Below are 23,452 nucleotides of genomic sequence, written 5' to 3' on the forward strand. Positions count from 1 at the left end.
CACTAGAACAATGTTACATCTTTTGTTGACTTAAGTACTTACATTATCCCAAATGTTTCCAACAATGTTTAAATTCAGAGAAATTCGCAATTTTAACCAATGTAATATCCCTCCTCATGCGCTGCCTTTCACTGACGCCATAATCACGGCATTACTCTCAATTTCTGTTTTTTTTTTTTTTTTTTTTTTTTTAGTAGCACACTCAAATGTATCTAATATGATATACGCTTGACCAGAAGAAGCGGAAACTGGGACTGCAGCATAATAAATGTTCTGCTACTCTCGAGACGCGTCGCGCTCGTCTCTCATTAGCAATCGTTCCAGCGGCCTCGTTTCTGTTCCCACAACACTCTGCCCTGTGCTGCTTCATACTACAGTAACGTTAATAATCTCATCCATGAACATGATTTCTGCTCGAGTCTGATTCTTTTTCACCAGCTGTAGACGTGAAGGCAACACCTCTCATGAATTAAAATAAGCTGGACTGTGTACCATTCAGAATTGAACTGAAAATGCTTTGAAATTATATTTAAGACACCTTTATTTCATGGACCATATATAGTTATACTATGGGGATGATGAATGCTTAAATCTGTTGACAGCTGACAATGTTATAGCACTCAAACGTCTTCAGAATAGTTTAAATCAACAACATGAAATACCGGTTCTGGTTCATTTTGTTGTTGTGTTGGTCTAAAGAAATTCTTTTTTGACGTTTTAATGTAGCCTAACTTTCTGGGGTGTGGAAAATTCTATTCATAGTCACACTGATGACTTGAATGGGAGTCAATTCTTTAAATTCTTTACTGTTAAAGAATGATTGTAATATATGTAATATATTTGGGTCAATATATAATTGAGGGAGTTTTCATGTCCATGAGATTTATCTCGCAAACATGATTATTAAAATAAAATTTTAAAAGTCTTCAGTGTTCTTCATGATCTTGTCTTTACAAATTTCATAGTTAATTATTATGGAAATAATCATATATTTATAAAAATTTACTAGATATCCCTAAAATGTCAACTAAATAACCGTCCGAAATGAATTACAACCACAATCTCATTACCTAAAAAAACATTTAAAAAACTTATTTAAAAACAGTTTTAATTATATTATTTACATTAAGTTGAAGTAATTGTGAACAATGTGTCTTTTTGGGCAATATGTCACATTTTCAATAGAAATTGACAAATTGAATATATGTCCGAGAAGTCGCTGTCATCTAAGTTACCCATAGCAAATACACCCCTCAAGGAAGAGTGTGTTTTCCAAATCACATGACCTGCTCCACATGATGTCATTTCCTCCTGAAAAGAATAGTAGCAAGACTCCAAGGTATGTTCTCCCTCCACATTTTCAGTTATTTCACCTAAAGTAGTGCTTAGGGCAAATGTGTACTTATCATATGTCAACAATGTTACTACAATGAATTCATAAATAACTTTGAATTTCAATTCCACTCAGTTGTACATATACTATTTAGAAGAACCTCTCCGTAAAATGCCATGTGGTGTCTGGTGCTAGGCAACCATTTTGATTTTATCCCTAAAAACAGCAAAAATGTCAACTAGGTTACCAGTCACCTATGTTACTCTGCAAAGGTAACTTAGTTGACCAAGAGTAACATAGTTGACATTCATGACATGTTCTTATAGTTTTCAGGAGTTCATTTAATATTCTAATTGTACAGTAACTATAAAATACTTTGCAATAAATATTATAAAAGTAAACTTGTTTTCAGGCAAATGCCACGATTATCTGCTGCAGAAAAGATGTGCTCAGGTTGATTCCTGCCCCACAGCACGTGACAGCACGTCATGTTGAAATAAAAAGAGATGGGAAGATATTGCCAAATCATATCTTACATTTTTTCTCCATTGGTTTGGCTCATTTCTTGAAACAGAAATTACATTCTCAAAACTACATGGACAAACCTCTAAACCACTTGGCAATTGTTCACAACAGAATTTAATTTCTCATTCATTTTGCAAATTGCAAATGTCTAAGTACATGTCTCAATGTCTCACTACATCTTTGCAAATGATTAAGTACAGGTAGCCTACATTTAGCACAATTTCCAAGTGAATAGATCTTGTTGATCTAAACTGATTGTCGATTCTCAGTCTAATGGTTGTTTGCTCCAAAACGTGTCAGCGTCATTTCATTGTATAAGTCATCACACGCACAATAGTTTGTTCAATTGTCAAAATTAGTCAAGAACATAATACCATGAATACCATATATGAATCCTTGGAACATTTGATAAATTATTACAGCAATTGACAATCAGGTGAAACTAGAACTTGACTAACATGTAACATGTAAGTCAGTTACTGGTTGTCCATCATTATAACTTTTTTACAATTAAGCAGTTGTTCCCAAACTTGTTTGGCTTCAGTACCCACTTTACCTCATTTGTGTATCCAGGTAATCCAGGTATGAAAGTATTTGACTTATCTGACTTCAACATTTTGCCTAAAAACTGCAGCTTACTGTATGATGCAATTATCATTATAATCCTTATTTTGAAGAATATAACATACAATAAGAAAAAGGGTCAAAGAGCTGCAATTAGTGCCTCCCATGTAAATCTAATACTGTGGGTTTTACTGTAACATTTCAGTAAGTCTAGTCATTGATGATTTTCCCCCTCCCCTTTCTGTCAAATACCCCCTGTAGTACCTCTGCATAGGGCTACATGTACCCCAGGTTTGGAACCACTGGAGTAGTGGCCAGTAGTATAATGAAGTTGTGGAGAACATAGAACATTCCTATGTAATTGTCTGTAATGTAGTGTATGACTCTTCTGTATGACTGATTTGATGTTTTCTTTTTTTACGCTATTGTAGAGAATAATGGCATTGGAAGGAAACGAGCGACCAGTGAAGAACTGTTAGTTGTGAAACTCCAGCTTTATTTACAGCACTGTAGGCTGCATATAATTTTCATTATTTTTTGTTTGTGTGTTTATATTACAGTATATTATGCTGTATACATTTTCCTTTTACTCTGATGTATGGAAGTTACTTTATGTGTGTGAATGATAATGGTTACAATTTCCTTGGCAGTATGAGTGCAATATATGATGTCAAACCTTGGAGGCTACTCTTACCCTAAAATCCTGTCTTTTTTCAGTTTTACACACAATTGTATTCTGTTAGCTAGACAAAAACTGTACAGTAACCATTGTCAGTGAAGGACTGGACTAAGACTGAAAGGTGGACATGAGGGATATTTGCCATAGTGACAAAACATCTAAACATTTTGACTTGCAGTGCTTACACAATGCCAAAGGAACTAAGCATTTTGGGGGCACTGACTGTTTAAATGAGAAGGAAATTTAGTTTTGACACAAACAGTTTAAACTGATGTGCGTCTGTATTTCTCCTTTATGTCATGAAATATTCAACAGGTCTTAATAAATGCAATAAAAGATTAGTTAACATATAATAATTGATATAGTTTAGGATTGTGTTTGTTAAATACATCATCCTACTTTGTCATGTCCAGTCAACTATGTTACTTTTGTCAACTATGATACTGGGCTGTCAATTAAGTTACCATTATGTTTTTTAAAAAATATATGTATTTCAATGGTTCCCTAATCTCCAAGTAAATATTTAGAAACTGAGTAGCTGTCAAATATATACCTCAGCATAATTTAATCAAGAAAATTATCATGAATCAAGCAGTTTGGAAACAAAATATACAGACTGGTTACTTCAGTACTTGAAATTTGGGGTTTCAATTGAACAAAATGTGTATTTTCTTAATTAATTGGGTATTTTAATTGAAAAGGTAGGTAAATAGACACATATTCTTCCAAGAGTAATGATTTTTTTAAATGTCTGCCATTTACATAAAGTTAAAACTTATAGGTTTTGTCCGTAACATAGTTGACCAAATAATGAGTAAACTTCTTGTTTTTAAAACTAAATATCTGAAATCAATTATGCCTGAGCTTGGCAATTACTAAAAACAAAATATTTCAGGGATGATTTATCAGGGAAGATAATAATATTTTGTAAATAAATATATTTTTTCCCAGAATTATTCAAACTCAAAATCTCCCACAATTATATATTGACCCATTTCATGATATTAAATTTGTTTTTAAATCCATCCACAGTCTCTACAGTCTAAGAGCAAAGCTAATTATTCTCAAGTGATTCAGCTGTTCTCTGTTATTCCTGAAGAGGGACACTACAGAGACGCTGGTCGGTCTCGCTGCCGAACCTGTGCTGTGGTGGGGAACTCTGGGAACCTTGTAGGATCATTTTATGGTCCCCTTATAGACAGACATGATTTTGTAATGAGATAAACTTTTTTTTTTTTTTAAAGGGTCCTATCATTTTTTTAAATTTTGTTTTTTACATTTATACCCCTTTTCCACCAAGGCAGTTTGAGTGCTGGTTCAGAGCAAGAGTCTAATTTCAAATCAGTTCTTAGTCTTTTGACACACAAAGCACCAGCTCTGAACCAGGAAAAGTGGTTCGTAAAGCACCAAAACATTGCTGGGCTAGAAGTAAGAACCGCTTACATCAGGAGCTAGGGGCGGGGTTACCGTGACCAACAAGAAACTTGTGACCGCCATTTTTGAAATAGCAGCTAATCGAGCTAATAGCAGATCAATTGTAATCTCCGATGTACAAATTAAGGCGAGCCGTGTTTGGATGCTGATGTAGGTTCGCAAAGCCATGAGCATCAACAGTAGTGAAACATCCGCGATTGTTGATAGGCTTGTTCGAGATGCATCGGAGCAGTGCGGACCGATTCGGCGGGTGCCGCGGGTCCGCGAGAGCGTTTGTAGAGCATATGACTCCTTGTGCTTTTGGATTGTTCTCGTGAAGCTTTGATGTCATGTGCCGATCGCTTTGCGTGAAGCCGATGCATCTCAAACAAGCCTGGTGTGTTTGTGTTTGGCGCTGCAGCGCTAGCTTTGCTGTGAAATATGAAACGTATACAGTGACGTAAGACCTGGCTCTGTGCTGGCTCTCAAGCCCGTGGAAAGGCAAACCGGTTCTTAGAAGGCTCGTCAGTTGAACCAACTCCGAACTGGCACTAGCACTAGCTCTGAACTAGCACCTGGTTTAGCAGACGCTTTTCTCCAAAGCAATTTACAAATGAGAATAGTAGAAGCAATAAAATCAACTTGAGTACAACAGTGTGTAAGTGCTGTGTCAAGTCACATTCTAAAAACTGCATTTTTTTCAACCAATTTTGGATTTATTTTTTTAGCCAGCAATATATTAATAGTAAAAGGCATGTTTTTGCTCACCCCCAAATAGGGGCAAATTTGTTGGGTATTTTAAGCTAAACTTGACCAGACCAGAGACTTATATTACATCATGTGAAAGAGGGCATAATAGGTGCCTTTTAACCCAACCTGCTGGGTTTGTCCATATTTTACCCAGCTTGGGTTGTTTTTAACCCAGCATTTCAGTAAAGTGCTCGTAGCAAGGTTTTTTTTTCTTCTTCTTCTTAATACACAAATAGATGGAGAGACTAGAAATCGAAAAAAAAGTAAGATATAAATAAAAAGTGCTACTATTAATAGGTCAAGTGTTGAGGAAAAAGATATGTCTTTAGTTGTCTTGTATAATTCTTGTATAAATGTTCAACTATCTTTAGTGTGTGATGTTGCTGTTTGAGCATAAAAAAGGTCTGCAAAGTTACAAAGCGCAAAGTTACAAAGCACAAAGTCACTCCAAAGAGAGTTATTCTCTATATCAGCACTGTTTCTAACAGGGACGTGCACAGGGGGGTTGCTCAGGTTGCCCGGGCAACTGCCCATATGCCCTTCTCGACTCATGTTGCCCTTCCGAGGTGGAAATAAATAAATAAAAAAATCGTACAATGGATGCAGAATTTCATGTAGGCCTAGATTAAAAAAAAAAAAATCGCAAAGCCTCATTCACTTCCATATTCGGGCACCCGTCCGAAAGTGAAAGTCAGTAGGGGAAGGGCAAACTATCTTTACGTGGCTGCAGCGCTGCACGCGACCGGCACCTGAGCTGAGCCTGCATGAGCGGCACTAGAAGGAGTTCCCTTTCGATATTTCACTCGTACTGCGTATGGGGGAAAAGTCTCCCTTTCCCCGCCACTGAAGCCTTTTCAATAATGCAGTGTAACTGCACCGTCATTGGTTCACTCATAGACAAGTGAACCAATGGCGGCGCAGCTCAGCTGCGTGGCCTATGAGAAGAGAGCGCGCACATTCCCGCCAAAAGGGGCGGGGTAATGTGCTATATAAGCGAGCGAATCGCCATAGGCCATCAGTCCTTTCTCCTTCAGCGACGACTGAACTTCTCTTCGCTGATCCTCGCCGAAGCCTGCTCGCCGGGAAAGAAGCTCGCCGCCTGAGAAGACGCTTTGCCACCGTTGAAAAGGCCCTGCAGCGGACCCAGCCGACAGCCGACGAAGAGCCCCTCTTCGACTCTGTGTCTATGGCAGCCTCTGAGCCAGAAGCCTGGGTTGGCGAGTCGGACGACCCCGCCCCCCTGCCTTCCTTGGAGCCCATTGACCACGGCACGGGCATGGATGCCGAGCTCTTCTGTGTCCTGTCCAAGGCCGTCGAAGATCTCGACCTCGACTGGGCCCCTCCAGAGGAGCCATCGCGGAGCCGCCTGGACGAGTGGTTCCTCCCAGGTCGTCGTCAGGCCCCTCGCCAGTGCTCCGCTCCCTTCTTCCCAGAAGTCCATGAGGAGCTCACGAAGTCGTGGCGCGCCCCTTACTCTGCCCGCCTGCACACTTCACACCGCTCAGCCCTCACCTCTGTGGACGGCTCGGAAGAAAAGGGCTACGAACACCTGCCGCCCCTGGATGAAGCAGTGGCTGCTCACCTCTGTCCTCCCGCGGCTGTGGGATGGAAGACGAAGAGAGCCCTCCTGTCCAAACCCTGTAGGACTACCTCCGCCCTGGCAGGAAGGGCCTATGCCTCAGCTGGCCAAGCCGCTTCAGCGCTACACTCCATGGCCATCTTCCAAGTTTTCCAGGCCAAACTCCTCCGCTCATTGGATGAGTCCGGCACTGATGCGCCTGCTTTTCGGGACCTCCGCAGCGCCACGGATTTAGCCCTGCGGGCCACGAAAGCCACAGCCCAGGCCATTGGCAGATCCATGGCCAGCCTCGTTGTGCTGGAGCGCCACATGTGGCTTAACCTGACAGAAATTAAAGATCAGGACAAGAAGGCCTTTTTGGATGCCCCCGTCTCGCCATCAGGACTCTTTGGGCCAGCAGTGGAGGGTTTCACGGAGCGCTTCACAGCTGCACAGAAGTCGTCTCAGGCCATGAGACACTTCCTACCCAAGCACTCGAGCTCTGCGTCTGCTTCTAGCCGCCCCAGGCCTGCGCCGGCTCAGCAGACGAAGCCCGCACCCTCCGCTTCCCAGGCAGCGCCGCCCAAGGAGCACCACCAGCGCTCGCGCCCTTCTAAGTGCCCACCCTTCCTGAGATGCCAGGGACCCCGGCCCAGGATTGCGCTGGACCCGGCAACTCCGAAGTCATCCTGATCTGCTAAGGAAGAGGACTGGGGCATGTCCCGCCGCGGCCGGACCACCCCAGAAGCTCCTTCGTGCAAATTCCCCTCCGCCTCGTTCATTTCTGGGCGCGGGAATAACACAGCTTGCTGTCACGGGGCCCACAAGTATTGTGCCCCCCCAACCGCCATTTCCACGGCGACCATATTTTTAAATATTTCACAAAAGAGCATATTTCCTCTTCCATCCCTCCCGGTGTCCGGCCCGCCCTCTCTCGGGCCATCACCAGACGTAATCCTCCCTCTTGCCACACGGGCCGAGACACGGGGTGTCAAGATGGATTCTATAAGTCGTAACCCAGGGCTACTTGCTCCAGTTCACCAGAAGACCTCCGCGATTTGGAGAGGTCATCCAGACCGTGGTACAAGCGGACGACGTTCACGTCCTCCGAGCCGAGGTCTTAACTCTGCTCAGAAAAGGGGCTATAGAAACAGTTCCTTTTCCAGAGAGCGAGTCGGGCTTTTACAGCCGTTACTTTCTGGTACCCAAGAAAGACGGTGGTCTCAGACCCATTTTGCACCTCAGGTTGTTGAACCTTTCCCTTATGAAGCGAAAGTTCAAAGTCCTGACGCTGAAACAAATTCTCGCGCAGATTTGTCACGAGGATTGGTTTTGCTCGCTGGATCTGAAAGACGCTTACTTTCACATCCAGATAGCCCCCCATCACAGGCGATTCTTGAGATTCGCATTCGGTGTGGCTTATCAGTACACGGTCCTCCCCTTCGGGCTCTCCCTGGCCCCCCGCACTTTCACAATGTGCATGAATGCGGCTCTTTCCCCTCTGAGACAGATGGGAATACGAGTTTTGAATTACCTCGACGACTGGCTCATCCTGGCCAGCTCGCGTTCGGAACTAGAACACCACAGATCTGTGCTCCTCAGCCACTTACAGTGCCTGGGTCTCAGGGTCAACCTAGCCAAGAGTCACGGCGTCACGGGCGCCTTCGCCTCAAGGTCAATCTGGCCTGTTCGATGGCTCTGAAACCTTGGATGAACCCTACCTGGTTCACTCTAGGAGTACCCCTACAGGCAGTAACACGAAGGACAGACGCATCCAACTCAGGTTGGGGCGCCCTGTGCCAGGGCAGCCCGCCTTTCGGCTCGTGGACACATGAGGAAAGCCACCTTCACATCAACTGCCTCGAATTATTGGCAGTGATACGAGCCTTCCAAGCCTTCCATTCTCGTCTGACGGATCGCCACGTCCTAGTCCAATCGGACAGTATGACAGTGGTCTCATATATAAATCGCCAGGGGGGTCTTTCGTCCAGCCGCTTATGCACTCTGGCGAAACGCCTCCTGGAATGGGCTTCCCCTAGTGTTCGCTCACTCAAAGCGACTCATATACCTGGGAAAAGCAATCTGGGAGCAGACATGCTGTCTCGGAACAACATCCCCTCGGACGGGTGGATGCTCCACCCCAGACTGTTCGGGAGAGCAGAGGTGGACCTCTTTGCCTCAGGAGACAACTCTCATTGCCCAACCTATTTCTCCAAGAAGGACGACGCATTGGCCCACGTCTGGCCCAATACCCTTCTTTATGCCTTTCCTCCGATCGGCCTGATCCCTCAGGTCGTCAGACGGATCAGAGAGGACAGACACAAAGTTCTGTTGGTGGCCCCACTCTGGAGGAGCCAGGTTTAGACCTCGGAGCTGTTTCGGCTTTCCACAAAAGCCCCATGGCCAATTCCCCTAAGACGGGATCTCCTCTCTCAGGCGAACAGAACAATCTGGCACCCACAGCCGGAGCTTTGGGCTCTACATCTGTGGATCCTCGACGGGAGCCGTCTGAGCCCCTTCCACGCTCAAGGTTTACGTAGCAGCCATTGCGGCGTTTCACTCGCCCATTGCTGGACAATCTGTAGGGCGAAACGACTTGATTATTAAGTTTCTGAGGGGTTCCAGGTGATTGCATCCTCCTCGTCCCCTCACCGTTCCCCCCTGGGACCTCTCTTTGGTCCTCAGGGCTCTTAAAGGTCCTCCTTTTGAGCCATTAAGTCTAGCAGGCCTCAAACCCTTAACGTTTAAAACCGCTCTGCTACTTGCATTGGCATCGGTTAAACGCGTTGGCGATCTGCAGGCACTCTCTGTGAGCCCTGCATGCCTTGAATTCGGGCCTAACGACTCTACGGTCGCGCTTAAACCAAGGGTTGGCTACGTTCCCAAGGTGCTCTCTACGCCGTTCAGAGCACAAGTGATCTCACTATCTGCGCTCCCCCGTTCATCGGACGAGCCAGAGCTAGAATCACTATGCCCCGTTAGGGCTTTGCGCGTCTACATCGAGCGATCACAGCCCTTCCGGCAATCTGATCAGCTATTCGTTTGTTTTGGTGGCCGCACCAAAGGGTCTCCGGTCTCGAAACAGCGTCTATCACGATGGATCGTTGACACCATAGCCCTTTCTTACTCCTCTGCAGGCGCTTCATGCCCCATTGGAGTTAGAGCCCATTCCACTAGAGGCATGGCTTCATCATGGGCCTGGTCCAGTGGAGTCTCTACCAGTTGGATTCTACCAGAGATTCTACGAGTTGGACATTCCGACCTTGCATGCTCGGGTCCTTTCAGTGTAAAATTGTGGGCCCTTAATATTCCGCTTTTTGCACATCACAAACTCAGGAGTTCTCTCCTCCGTAGTGTAACAGGGTACGACGGCTTCGGCCTTCACTTGTCCTCGGCCCCTTCTGGTGCCTGCTCAAGTTCTGTCGTTCCCCAGCCGTGGCACGGAGTGGTTGAATTCGTTCCCCCATACGCCGTACGAGTGAAATATCGAAAGGGAATGTACTCGGTTACTAACGTAACCTCGGTTCCCTGAGATATGGAACGAGTACTGCGTTACTTGCCGTGACACGAGGCTGCAGCTTAGGTCGTCGCTTCAGTCGATATGGCCTGATGGCCTATGGCGATTCGCTCGCTTATATAGCACATTACCCCGCCCCTTTTGGCGGGAATGTGCGCGCTCTCTTCTCATAGGCCGCGCAGCTGATCTGCGCCGCCATTGGTTCAACAACTTGTCTATGAGTGAACCAATGACGGTGCAGTTACACTGCGTTATTGAAAAGGCTTCAGTGGTGGGGAAAGGGAGACTTTTCCCCCATACGCAGTACTCGTTCCATATCTCAGGGAACCGAGGTTAGGTAACCGAGTACGATTGACGCGGTTGTCGGGTGAGACGACTTAATGTTGTCGAAAAGGTGAGTAAGGTTATAATCGTTAACGAAAACGAACGAAAAAACGAAAACTAGGTGGGAAAAACATCGTCGTTGACTGAAATAAAAATGAGGCATTACAAAAAAACGATAACTAACCAAAACTGTACTAATGTGTGTTTGGCAAAACTAACTAAAATATAATAAAATTATAGATTAAATGTCCTTAGTTTTCGTCTTTGTCAATGTCTTTCATAGAGCAAACATTCAGCTGCATTTCATTTCCCTGCGTCTCTCACTCACGCGTCTCTCTCACATACTCGCGCGCGCTCAGCCCCTCCCCTCCGTGCACACCGCGCATCCATGAGAACGAGTGTTGAAAGCAAGTTCGCGAAAGGTTGGTATCTCGTGAAAACCTTTACACAATCACACATTAAAAAGTGGTATAAAAATATTTTTAATTCTGAACATAATTTTGTCAGTGTGTTAATGTCGACCCGAGAAGCGATTGCTGCTTTAGAAAGTTGACTAGACGCAAGTTTGAGGTAAAATGCACTTGGGTTGTCAATGTCAAAACACTATTTAAGCTGTGATTCAAGTAAGGAATAATTGACGACAGGGGAGTGTCCTTTTTTTAGGTCAGAGCAACTGTCCCTCAAAATTGCTGTGCACGTCCCTGGTTTCTAAACTCCCTGAAACACCTCCATTGTTGTCTTGAATTTTTTCTACATGTTACAGTATCCCTCATTCAAATAATTCCCACCCAAGTCATTCACTAAAAAAAAAAAAATAAAAAAAAGGGACAAAGCTTGACTGTCGCATTAGTCTTGTGTTGAAAACACTTTTCGAAAGGAGGGGCTTCATAGAGACAAGAACTAAACAGAGTGTTACTGACAGACTGTGAAGGGAGGTGGTGCAACAATGTCAAATTTGGAATCATACATAGACCCAAAAAACAAAATCAAGAATTTGAAAAAGGACATAGGCCCCCTTTAATGATCTGCAATTATGATAGACATTTTAATGTTATATTTCTGCCTCACTCAGAATGAATAAGGGACCAGTTGAAGGTTATGAGAAAGATGTGGGATCCAGGACGACCCACCGCATCATGTACCCAGAAAGTGCCACCCATCTGGACAACACCACCCACCTGGTGCTGTTGCCCTTCAAAATATTGGATATCCAGTGGGTTACCAGTGCTGTAACTGACGGAACTGTTAAACAGTGAGATAATGGTTGAATATCACGAAAACAAGGTCACATTTAATTTCAAAATGAAGAGAGAAATTTTTATTTTGCATAAAGAAAATTAAGCTGACCATTATGTTTTTTGCATTGACATTATTTTCATCACAGTTTAACACGTGTGTGTGTAATATGCAGTGTTAGGGGTAACGCATTACAAGTAATTCGAGTTACGTAATCAGATTACTTTTTTCCAAGTAATTAGTAAAGTAACGCATTACCTTTTCAATTTACAACAAAATATCTAAGCTACTTTTTCAAATAAGTAACGCAAGTTACTTTTTCACATTTATTGACTGACAGCTCTCCTGTCCCCATGTTGAGAGAAATAAAGTGCAGAGGTGTTGTGTGTACTGTGTGAACATGATGGTTATCGTAGTTCTAGACTAAATGTGAACATGCATTTACTCATCTCACTTGCATGAAAACATTCAGTATTCCTCAAAATGAATAAAAACAGTGAAATGCAATCTCAGAATATACACAAACCTGTAATAATTAACTATATTAAAGGGTTAGTTCACCCAAAACTTAAAATAATGTCATTAATTACTCACACTCATGCAGTTTCACACCCGTAAGACCTTCTTCGGAACACAAATTACGATATTTTTGTTGAAATCCGATGGCTCAGTGAGGCCTGCATAGCCAGCAATGACATTTCCTCTCTCAAGATCCATTAATGTACGAAAACATATTTAAATCAGTTCATGTGAGTACAGTGGTTCAATATTAATATTATAAAGCAACAAGAATATTTTTGGTGCGCGTAAATACGACTTATATAGTGATGGCCGATTTCAAAACACTGCTTCATGAAGCTTCGGAGCGTTATGAATCTTTTGTGTTGAATCATGATTCGGATCGTGTGTCAAACCGCCAAACTGCTGAAATCACGTGACTTTGGTGTTCCGAACCGCTGATTCGGCACGCTGATTCGACACAAAAGATTCATAATGCTCCGAAACTTAAAGAAGCAGTGTTTTGAAATCGGCCATCACTATATAAGTAATGGGCTTTTCGTTCTGCCTCCAGAGGGCTGTTTCATAAAACAAGATTAGAAAACAAGCCAGGCTTATTTTAGTTAGTCAGACTTGTTGTCAGTGAATTCTGTTTCATAAAACAAACTTAAATTAGTTACTCTGGCAAATTATGCTGGGAAACTGGTCCGGGGCAGGCTAACTGTCAGGCTAAGCTGAGCTCCTCTAATACTGACCAATAGGAACGCAATGATATTACAGCTGACTCTCTCACATACAATTATTTGACTTTATTAACAGACACACACACACACATTTACTAAATAGGGCTAAAAAAAAAAATGGTTTTAAAAGTTTAAGCCATTTTTTTTATTAAAAGGTAAGTATGTTGAACCAAAACATTTAAAGATAAGTAATTTCTTAAAAATTAAGTGTTATATAGCCCACTGAATCATTCTCAGACTTAATGCTGTCAACAATGGAAACACTTGGGAGAGAACTGTCAGAAGACTTATTTCTTAGCACAAAAGAGGACAGTGGTACAAGATGATTACCAAATCATTGTTTTAAGTGTCAAAATATAGCAAAAGTAACACAGAAATTCAAAATCAATAGACCTGTGACAAGGCCCCTGAAACAATCAGACCTTAATTTTTAAGCTTTAATTGTGATGAGTGATATTTTTTAGCAAGACAAAGAGCAGAAGAAATACCAAGTGAGTGTTTCAGAGCCAGCAAAAGCTATGAAAAGAGTGACAGAGTAAGATGCAGCATGGTTGTTGTCCACACTGGAACTACCTACTGTAGTCAAAGCACAATAAAGTCAGCTAGCCTTTTCCAGGGCCCATATTTAATCTATACTCTATATAATATATGAATTCGGGTTAATTGGGACACTTTTTGCTATTGAAATGACCGGGAAAAAGTGTGTGTGTGTATATATATATATATATATATATATATATATATATATATATATATATATATATATGTGTGTGTGTGTGTGTGTGTGTGTGTGTGTGTGTGTGTGTGTGTGTTAGTGTTTGTGTGTAACCTACAGGTTTTCTTTTCTTACTGGCTAAATGTTTTGTGCCCAATATTTAATTAGATTGTTTTAAAATATATGAAAACATTTCTCTATGGTATGTATTCATATATTTTGGCAGCTGTAGTACCTTTATGGTTATTAGAAGAGCAGAAATTAAAATCACAAAATTAAAAATTAAAATAAATATGCACAGACTAAATTTTAATTAGTAAGATGAATCTAAACTCAGTAATTGGCCTACAGTATATTGATTTACCCCATTACAATAGTCCATTTACAGTTACTATCATAAAAATACACTTACTTGTAGGTTTAAAATTGTACATAAGGCACATTTAATGTCCAACATCAAATATTTTTGGGAAATGTATATTTTAGAATTATTGCGCTTCTATTGCGTTCCGTCTGTTTAGCGCGCAGCAGCGCTCATTCACTGTGAAGTTTAGCAGCAAAATGGAAATATTTGCATGACTTTCTAACATTTACAGATGGAGAATAAACTTGAAAAAGTAAGTTATGCACTGAGGAAAACACCATGTCTCAAACGCATTAAAATAGCACAAAATGTATGCTGTTTCCTATGGTGGATCGATTTGCTCCATGAACATCCATAAGGGCTGCTTAAGAAAAGTGTGCATGCGCAATTATCTTGACTAGGTAAAGCTGGATCGAATTAGCGGGACTGTGTGAACTTCAAATACCTTTTATGAAACTCATTTGTTAGGTTCATTCAAGTAAGACACACACACGCACACACACACACACAAATTAAATGCAGTACAAGTACAACAAATCCTATTATACCATGCTGTGTAAATAATTTACAATTTCAATAGTGTCACGAATCCTGTCAGTTCCGGACTACATTTCCCACAATCCTCCCTGCCAGTCACATGTTCACTCCACACTAATCACCTGTTGCCACATATAGCTTAGCACACTATCTGGACTATTTAAGATTCACTCACACACTACTTTATTGCGAGGTCTTGATTCACCCTGTGGTCATTTCTGAGCGTTCCCCTGTGGTTATCCTGTCTGCCTGTCGGTTCTTGATCCTGTCTGGTTACCCGTTTATGATTCCTTGCTGCATACCTGTGGACTGTTTATTGTTATCTGGACTGTGAACGATATCTGCCTGCCCTGATCTACTGCCTGTATCCTGACCACGATTCTGCCTAGCCCTTGCTGTTCCTGTTTGCCCCTGCTTAGACCCTGCCTGTACCACCAAGCTTACTTTTGAAATAAAGCTTGCAAATGGATCTCTGCCTGAGTCCCGCTCCGTTACAGAAGACCTCGCCACAACAATGATCCAGCAGCTTTTCTGATGAACACTGGTCTGGTAGGAACTTTGTTATTAGGGCTCAAGCAGGGCTCACGACCGCTAGAGGAATATGTTGTGGAATATTTGGACATTGCTTATCACTCAGACTTGCCGGACTGTGCGCTGATAGACTTTTTCTGTGAGGGCATTAATCAGCCACTCAAATCACAACTCATTCGTGAGGGACCCGTTCATCTCTAAGTCAGTTTCTGGATTATGCTTTATTGACTGTTGGCTCTCCATTTACTGTGGGTGTCACGGAGGAATGCGACACCTCGTCTGGTCGTGTAATGGCTGCCACACCAGATTACACTCACAAAATGGCAGCTACCATAATAACACCAAGTCAAGTCACTGTTGATCTCCGTGAGCCAAGTCACTTCTCCGCTGATCACCCAGAGCCACGTCACGTCACCGCTGATCGCCCAGAATCACGTCACATCTCTGGATCTGTCTGGGAGCGGAGAGGGTTGCGTTCCAGTGTGGCTGACCCACCGCTGACTTCAGCACGAGCACCTCTGCCGGCCGCTTCGCTCTCAAGCCAGTTGGCCGCTTCGCTCTCAAATTCGCCGGTTGCAACGCACTCAAGTGCTTTGGATGCGATGGACAAGACGGCTGCTTTGCCAGTGCCCACGGGCACGATGGCCGCCCCTTCGGTGCTTATGGATGTAGGGGGCGTTCCAGCCATTGAGTCTGCTCCAGAACCTGCTTCAGCCAGTGAGTCTGCTCCAGAACCCGCTCTGACCGGTGAACCACCACCAGGAGGAAGAAGGCTGCTTCCATTCTGCAAGGCTCAGAAGCCTTTCAAGAGCCTTTCAAGAGCCCACCTGCCAAGCTCCTAGCCCTGCCAGCGCCGCCCAAGCTCCTAGCCCTGCCAGCGCCGCCGCCCAAGCTCCTAGCCCTGTCAGCGCCGCCGCCCAAGCTCCTAGCCCTGTCAGCGCCGCCGCCCAAGCTCCTAGCCCTGCCAGCGCCGCCGCCCAAGCTCCTAGCCCTGCCAGCGCCGCCGCCCAAGCTCCTAGCCCTGCCAGCGCCGCCGCCCAAGCTCCTAGCCCTGCCAGCCCCGCCGCCCAAGCTCCTAGCCCTGCCAGCGCCGCCGCCCAAGCTCCTAGCCCTGCCAGCCCCGCCGCCCAAGCTTCTAGCCCTGCCAGCGCCGCCACCCAAGCACCTAGCCCTGCCAGCGCCGCCCAAGCTCCTAGCCCTGCCATTGCCGCCCAAGCTCCTAGCCCTGCCAGTGCCGCCCAAGCTCCTAGGTTCCTTGTTCCTGCCAGCACTGCCCAAGCTCCTAGGTTCCTTGTTCCTGCCAGCGCCGCCCAGGTTCCTCGCTCTGCCAGTGCCACTCAAGCATCTTACCCTGCCGGCGCCATCCAAACTCCTTGTCCACGAACCCGCCACATACAGCTTAGCACACTATCTGGACTATTTAAGACTCACTCACATAATACTACATTGCGAGGTCTTAATTCACCCTGTGGTCATTTCTGAGTTTTCCCCTGTGTTTATCCTGTCTGCCTGTCGGTTCTTGATCCTGTCTGGTTACCCGTTTATGATTCCTTGCTGCATACCTGTGAACTGTGTATTGTTATCTGGACTGTGAACAATATCTGCCTGCCCTGATCTACTGCCTGTATCCTGACCACGATTCTGCCTAGCCCTTGCTGTTCCTGTTTGCAAATGGAGTCCCCCTCCATTACAAATAGTATGACAATCAATTTTTGTTACTATGGTTATAAGATTTTGTTGAGAACATATGCTTAATTTAGCTTAACCAAAAAATAAATAAATTTATTGTCCTAAAACAAGCCTCATTTACTATAAGCAAAATGTAATTTCATATGTCTCTCTTATGATCTGGAGGTGAAATATGACTGGGGCATTGGTCTTTATATCTTGAATTACATATATACATTTATTTTGTCAGTTATTTATTGTGATGTTTTGACCCTTTTTTTTTCTTTTTCTGTATTACTCAACAGAACACGGTATAAGGTTATAGACAAGCTAAAAGCCAACAAGGACAAAGTAAGAATATCTTAATTTCATATATATTTCATATATCTTAATTTCATTTCAGTATCATATAGTATCTTAATTTTATGTTGGCAATAAGCCAATGATAAACCATTCAACACAAAAGAGTTAATTCAAAGAACTTTGAATTGACATAATTTTCTCTTAGGAAGTTGTATGCTTTGTCTCGATACAAACTCTGCCGGAGAGACATAACAGCTGTGGAGACTAATGTAATGACAGACTACTTATTGCACAATGCATGCCATGGGAACCTTTTAGTGTCACCACAAATGTTTTATTCGCAAATGTTTTATGCAATATTCCACGTTCAAAAAGGGAAAATCACTCACTGCTCTTGACTGAATAACTTTTGTAGCCTACCTTTAACAAGAATTAATCTGTATTTAATTTATAGGGTGATGATGCAGTGTTATTTTACATTTGATTATTCCATTTCTGTACCTGAATATATATTAGACCCAAAAATCTTCAAGCACTGTGTAGCCTATTTCTTTTGTTCCATCTTTTTTTTAATTAATTTTATTATGTGCTATTGCTTGAAATTAGTTTATTTGTTCTTACTGACTGTTTAATTTTCTTTAATAATGCTTTACAGTTAGGCTAGTTTTGCTGTGGTATTGAAAATTTTGGTGGCTTATTTATTAGAATAAAATGCTACATGGGTCAAAACAACCATGCACCGATATAGCATTCCCCTCAGCAAATGTGTTTTTTTTTTTTTTTGCACGTGTGCGACAAATTCAGATCTGTGTAAATGTGAGTTAAAAAAAAGGTGCCAGTGTAAATGCAGCCTATCACTTTAAAAGAGACATTTGTGCATTAATGTTTTGCAGGCTTATATCTTGATATTTAAAATCTGTTTTTATTATTAAAGGGTTAGTTCACCCAAAAATGAAAAATCTGTCATTAATTACTCACCCTCATGTCGTTCCACACCCATAAGACCTTCGTTCATCTTCAGAACACAAATTAGGATCTTTTTGATAAAATGCGATGACTCAGTGAGGCCTCCATTGACAGCAAGATAATTAACACTTTTGTAAGAAGAAATGATGAGGAAGTTGAAGATCTCGAATGGAGACGTTTATTGCAGCATAGCAGTGACAAACTACATGTAGCACCTTGGGTTCATCAGAGTCAGAATGAAACCTTTTGTCCTGTTACACTCATTGTCTGAGATGAGTCTCAGAGTCTCACAACCATTCCCGTTCTACAATTGAAAACCGTTTGCTCACACTCTTAACCCGAATTAGTTGACTTTACTAGAAAATTGCGTGGAAACCCGTTGCACTAATCCGGTTTAGTTTTTACACAAGATGAAACTAAACAGGTTAAGTTGTATGAACATAAAATCTTAAGTGGTGCAGTAGACAAATCAAGTTTATATTAGTAGTCTTTACTGAAATTCATTAGTTCACATTATTAATGTTTTTGAGTATACGTTATATAAAACTATTAAGTTATACAAATGATTTTAAGTAAAAATAAATGTTATATTTAAGTAATGTATTATAAATAAATAAATGATACTACGAATACATACAAAAATCTAAATTTAAGAAAACAACAACTCTTCAATGTTTTTTGTTTTTTTATTGACAAAAAAACAGTAAACACTTCAATTTGTCAACCAAAAAGACAAGTAAAAAAATGTGCATAAGCAAATCTTTTTGCTTAACAATTGTAAATTGTTTAGAGGAGGAAAATGAAGTGTTCAACAATATGCAGACAAGCATTAAGATGAATGAAAATTAAAGATTAAAGAAAAAGACCACACACGCACACACACACACGCACTCACTCACACACTCCAACTGTTGACAACTTTTGTTGTTTTAAACACACAGTACACTTTTAGCGCAGAACACTGGTAAACTTTAGAGTACTTACTGCAGTGACTGGACAATCTGAACAAGAATCTTCACCTTTCTTGAAAACAAAAAACAGTCATGGTAACTTCTTATAATTCCTTTGTGAATATCAAATTGTAAGGTTTTTTAGTTTTTTTTAATGTTGTAAGCTGGGTTTTAGTTCACTGTGGCCCAATATGAGAAGTACTTGTTGGGTCAACTGGAATATGTTCTTCGTTGATTTGGGGTAGTTGAGATACAGTGCATATGCAAGTCCAAAGAGAATGCACACATCTTTTGGCAAGTCTTTAATACCTTCACACAACTTCTCCCTCAATGATGATCTTAATTGAAGCTGGATTGAGATGAAGGGAAGATGGGAGCACAGCACCTTCATGCTCAACAAGGAGGATCCCAAAGTCAAGGTGGCAAAATGTGTGATCACCATCGGAGTCCTAACAACAGAGAACATTCATGACATTTCTCATTACATAACTATCAACAATGTTAAAGAACAGAGTCTTGTAATGAAACAGACACATGAGAGAATGTGTGAATTGGTTGCAGAATATGACTATAGATAAATAGTAGCAGAATATGAATATAGAAATAGATTAGAAAGACCTTTTGCTACTAAGTTTCAGTGATTTAAAAGGATTAGTTCACCCAAAAATGTAATTACTCACCCTCATGTCGTACCACACCTGTAAGACCTTTGTTCATCTTCAGAACACAAATTAAAGATATTTTTGATGAAATACAAGTGTTTCTGAACCACACATAGGTAGCCAAGTCATTGCAATTTGACGTCCAGAAAGGTACTAAAGACATTGTTAAAATAGTCAACATGACTGCAGTGGTTCAACCTTAATGTTATGAAGAGACGAGAAGAATGTGCAAACAAAACAAAAATAACGTTATTCAACAATTTCTTCTCTTCCATTTCAGTCTCCTGCGCAGTTGACATAGTGAACACAGTGCTTCCAGGTTCTACGTCAGAACGCTGACTCATTGGCCAGCTCCTGTGTCAGCACCACACGCATGCATTGCGATGCTCACGTGTACCGAGTCAGCGTTCTGATGTAAACACGGAAGTGCTGCAATGTGTTTCCTACATCAACAGCATAGGAAACTGACAGGATAGAGAAGAAATTGTTGAATAGTGTCATTATTTTTGTTTTGGAGCATAAAAAGTATTTTTGTTGCTTAATAACATTAAGGTTGAACCACCGTCATGTGGACTATTGTAACAATGTCTTTAGTACCTTTTCTGGACCTCAAAAGGTGCAATGACGTTGCTGCCAATGTGTGGTTCACAAACCCTCAGATTATCAAAAATATCAATGTGTGTTCTGAAGAGGAACAAAGGACTTAAGGGTTTGGGTGAGTAATTAATGACAGAAATTTCATTTTTGGGTGAACTAACCCTTTAGCTCTATGCATACATTTCATCAAACACAAGGATTATCAATTAATAAAAGAATTATGTTGTCATGGTCCTTTGAAAAAAATAAGTTACTTACAAAGCATGCTTTGAAGAAGTTCGTGAGGTTGTCACCAAGGACAATCTGGGGTCCTCTGAGCACCAGTAACGCAATATCAGTTGGTTCTTGAGTCTATTGGGTAGTAAAACAAAACACAAAGTTACATAGCTAGAATAACAAGAAATTATCTACAAGATATCTGAACCAACAAAGCACAATTCTGATTGTGTCACTTATTGTGACGTTTTCATTACTGTAAAAAAACACTGCAAGTGTATAATGGATATGGACGAACCCTGGTTTGGGTCAACAGCTGTCCAGCATTCCCTCTCTTAGATCGAAATATATCAATTAGATGAAGACTGTGTTGATCAATGCTTTCAGAGAATTCCTGCTTAAGGTTCTTTCCCACAATCCTGTTCAACTCCACGAACACCTGCAAAATAAAAAAAATACAGAGCAGTACATTTAAAAACTAAATTATACTGTGGTTGAAGGTACCCATGTTGTGTGTGAGAAAAGATAAAGGGATACTTCACCCAAACACAAAAATTTGCTCATTTACACACTTATGCTGTCCCAGGTGTTTATGAATTTCTGGCTTTCTTTGGATGAACACTAAGAAAGATTTTCATAAGTCATTTCTGTGAGCTTGTGTATAATACAAGTGTACAGGACTGTAGTTGATGCTTCAAAAACCACACCAAGTGAACACAATGGTAATTCATACAAACCAAGACATTGATTCATAAACTGTGGTTGTGTGGATTATAGGGTTTGCTTTGTGTGATTTTTAAAGTGTCAATTTAGGGGGTCCTGTATACTTGCATTATATGAACTCAGAGATTAAATATTTTCTACAAATATTTGTTTGTGTTCATCTGAAGAAAGAAATATACTTCTGTGAAAGCATGAGGATGTGTAAATGACACTGAACAATGACATCAAATAATAATAGAAAGATAGATCAGTAATAGCACTCTTGAACATACCTGATCTCCTGTAAAAATAGCAGGACAGCATTCCACCATCTGCCTTATGGACCTTAAAAAGCAAATTTTTCAACGGTTACCAAAATACATCAAAAAGACATAGGCTATGCTAATGTTAGCCACAAGCATGTGTACATACATTCACACATGCTGATATGAACAGACAGAAAAAAAAAAACAAAGAAATGCAAACGGTGAACATACAGAAACACACTGGCTAACGTTATAAACTGTGACCTGACAGAAACAGCGAATTTAAATGTTAACGTAAGCTAATCTGTGAACTGAAGGGAAAAAAAACAACAATGTCCGACCGGCACATTAACACTACATTTTCAGCGTTCAACTAACATCAGCCCGGTTTTGGGATAATCACTTTTGTCAGAAATATAAGATTAATACACTCACCGTTTAAGGTTTCTTTCAAAAATCCAAGTTTAGTGTGCAGCATCGGCAGGAAGAGCAGACTTTTCAAACAGCGCGCTCCTCTCACTGTCGGTCACCTGTTTCAATAGGCCCCTCCCTCCCTCGCAAAAGTGTAACATTCCGAGTTATCACAGCTTAACATGATCAGTGCACTCAATATTTAATCTGATTAGTGCAAACAACTAATTTGATTTAGTTATGACAGTGCTTTTTCAAAAACAACAAAGAATCAGTAATGACCACTTAAAATGTTTCATTAACACAAAATCCGGGTTTAGAGTGCATGATGTGATCACCCAAAAGGTGCAGACACATTACTGTTGACTTTTTTCTTCTCTATTATAATTAAGCCATTTTGGGGATGAGCTCATTCTAACATATACTTTGGAGTGGAATGTGGGTCGAGGCAGACTATAATTTCTTACACATTCAAATACCCAGAAAGCTACTAAAGACATTTAAAACAGTTTATGTGACTACGGTGGTTCAATCTTAATGTTATGAAGCGACAAGAATTTTGTGTGGCAAAAAAACAAAATAATAAATTTATTCAACAATATCTAGTGATGGGCCATTTCAAAACACTGCTTCATGAAGCTTCAAAGCTTTACAAATCTTTTGTTTGGAATCAGTGGTTCAGAGCACGTATCAAACTGCCAAAGTCACATGATTTCAGTAAACAAAGCTTTGTTACATCAAAAGTGCTTCGAGATGTTTCGAAATTTCAGTGGAAACAAAAGATTCGTAAAGCTCATAAGCATGAGTATGACATGACAAGCGACAAGTATTGGTCATGAGAAAAATATAATAAGTCATGTGAATGATTTGGAACACTTTGTGGTTGATTCCTTCCCAGGTTGGGGAGTGTCTGTCATGTATTTGCGGTGCTTTAAGTCACCTCATCTGTCTTCACACTTACATAAGAGTGTTAAGGCTATGGATTAGAGTGTTTGAAGATAAGCTGGTTTTCTTACTTTATAATCGCTTTCTTTCTCTCTCCTGATTAAGTACGTGTTTCAGCACCACTGAAGAATTTGTGAGTTTGAATACATTGGCCTTTAAGCCATCTTCAAAATTTAAATGGTCTTTAGGGTCTTTTGATGGCTCAAAGCAGATTTATGTATAAGGTTCTTCAGTAGTTCTTAGGTTCAGCAAAGAACCCTCTTCAGGAACTGTTTGTAGTGGTCCGAATCAGAATCAGAAAGAGCTTTATTGCCAGGTATGTTGTTTACACATACTAGGAATTTGTTTTAGTGACAGAAGCTCCACAGTGCAACAGAGTGACAGCAACAAGACACATAATAAAAAGAATAAAATAATAATATACAAATTTACAAGATAGACAAAGTGCAAAAAAGCAAAAAACAATATATATTATAGAC

The sequence above is a fragment of the Chanodichthys erythropterus genome, chromosome 15 (genome assembly GCF_024489055.1).
Source record: "Chanodichthys erythropterus isolate Z2021 chromosome 15, ASM2448905v1, whole genome shotgun sequence".
NCBI classification, from domain to species: Eukaryota; Metazoa; Chordata; class Actinopteri; order Cypriniformes; family Xenocyprididae; genus Chanodichthys; species Chanodichthys erythropterus.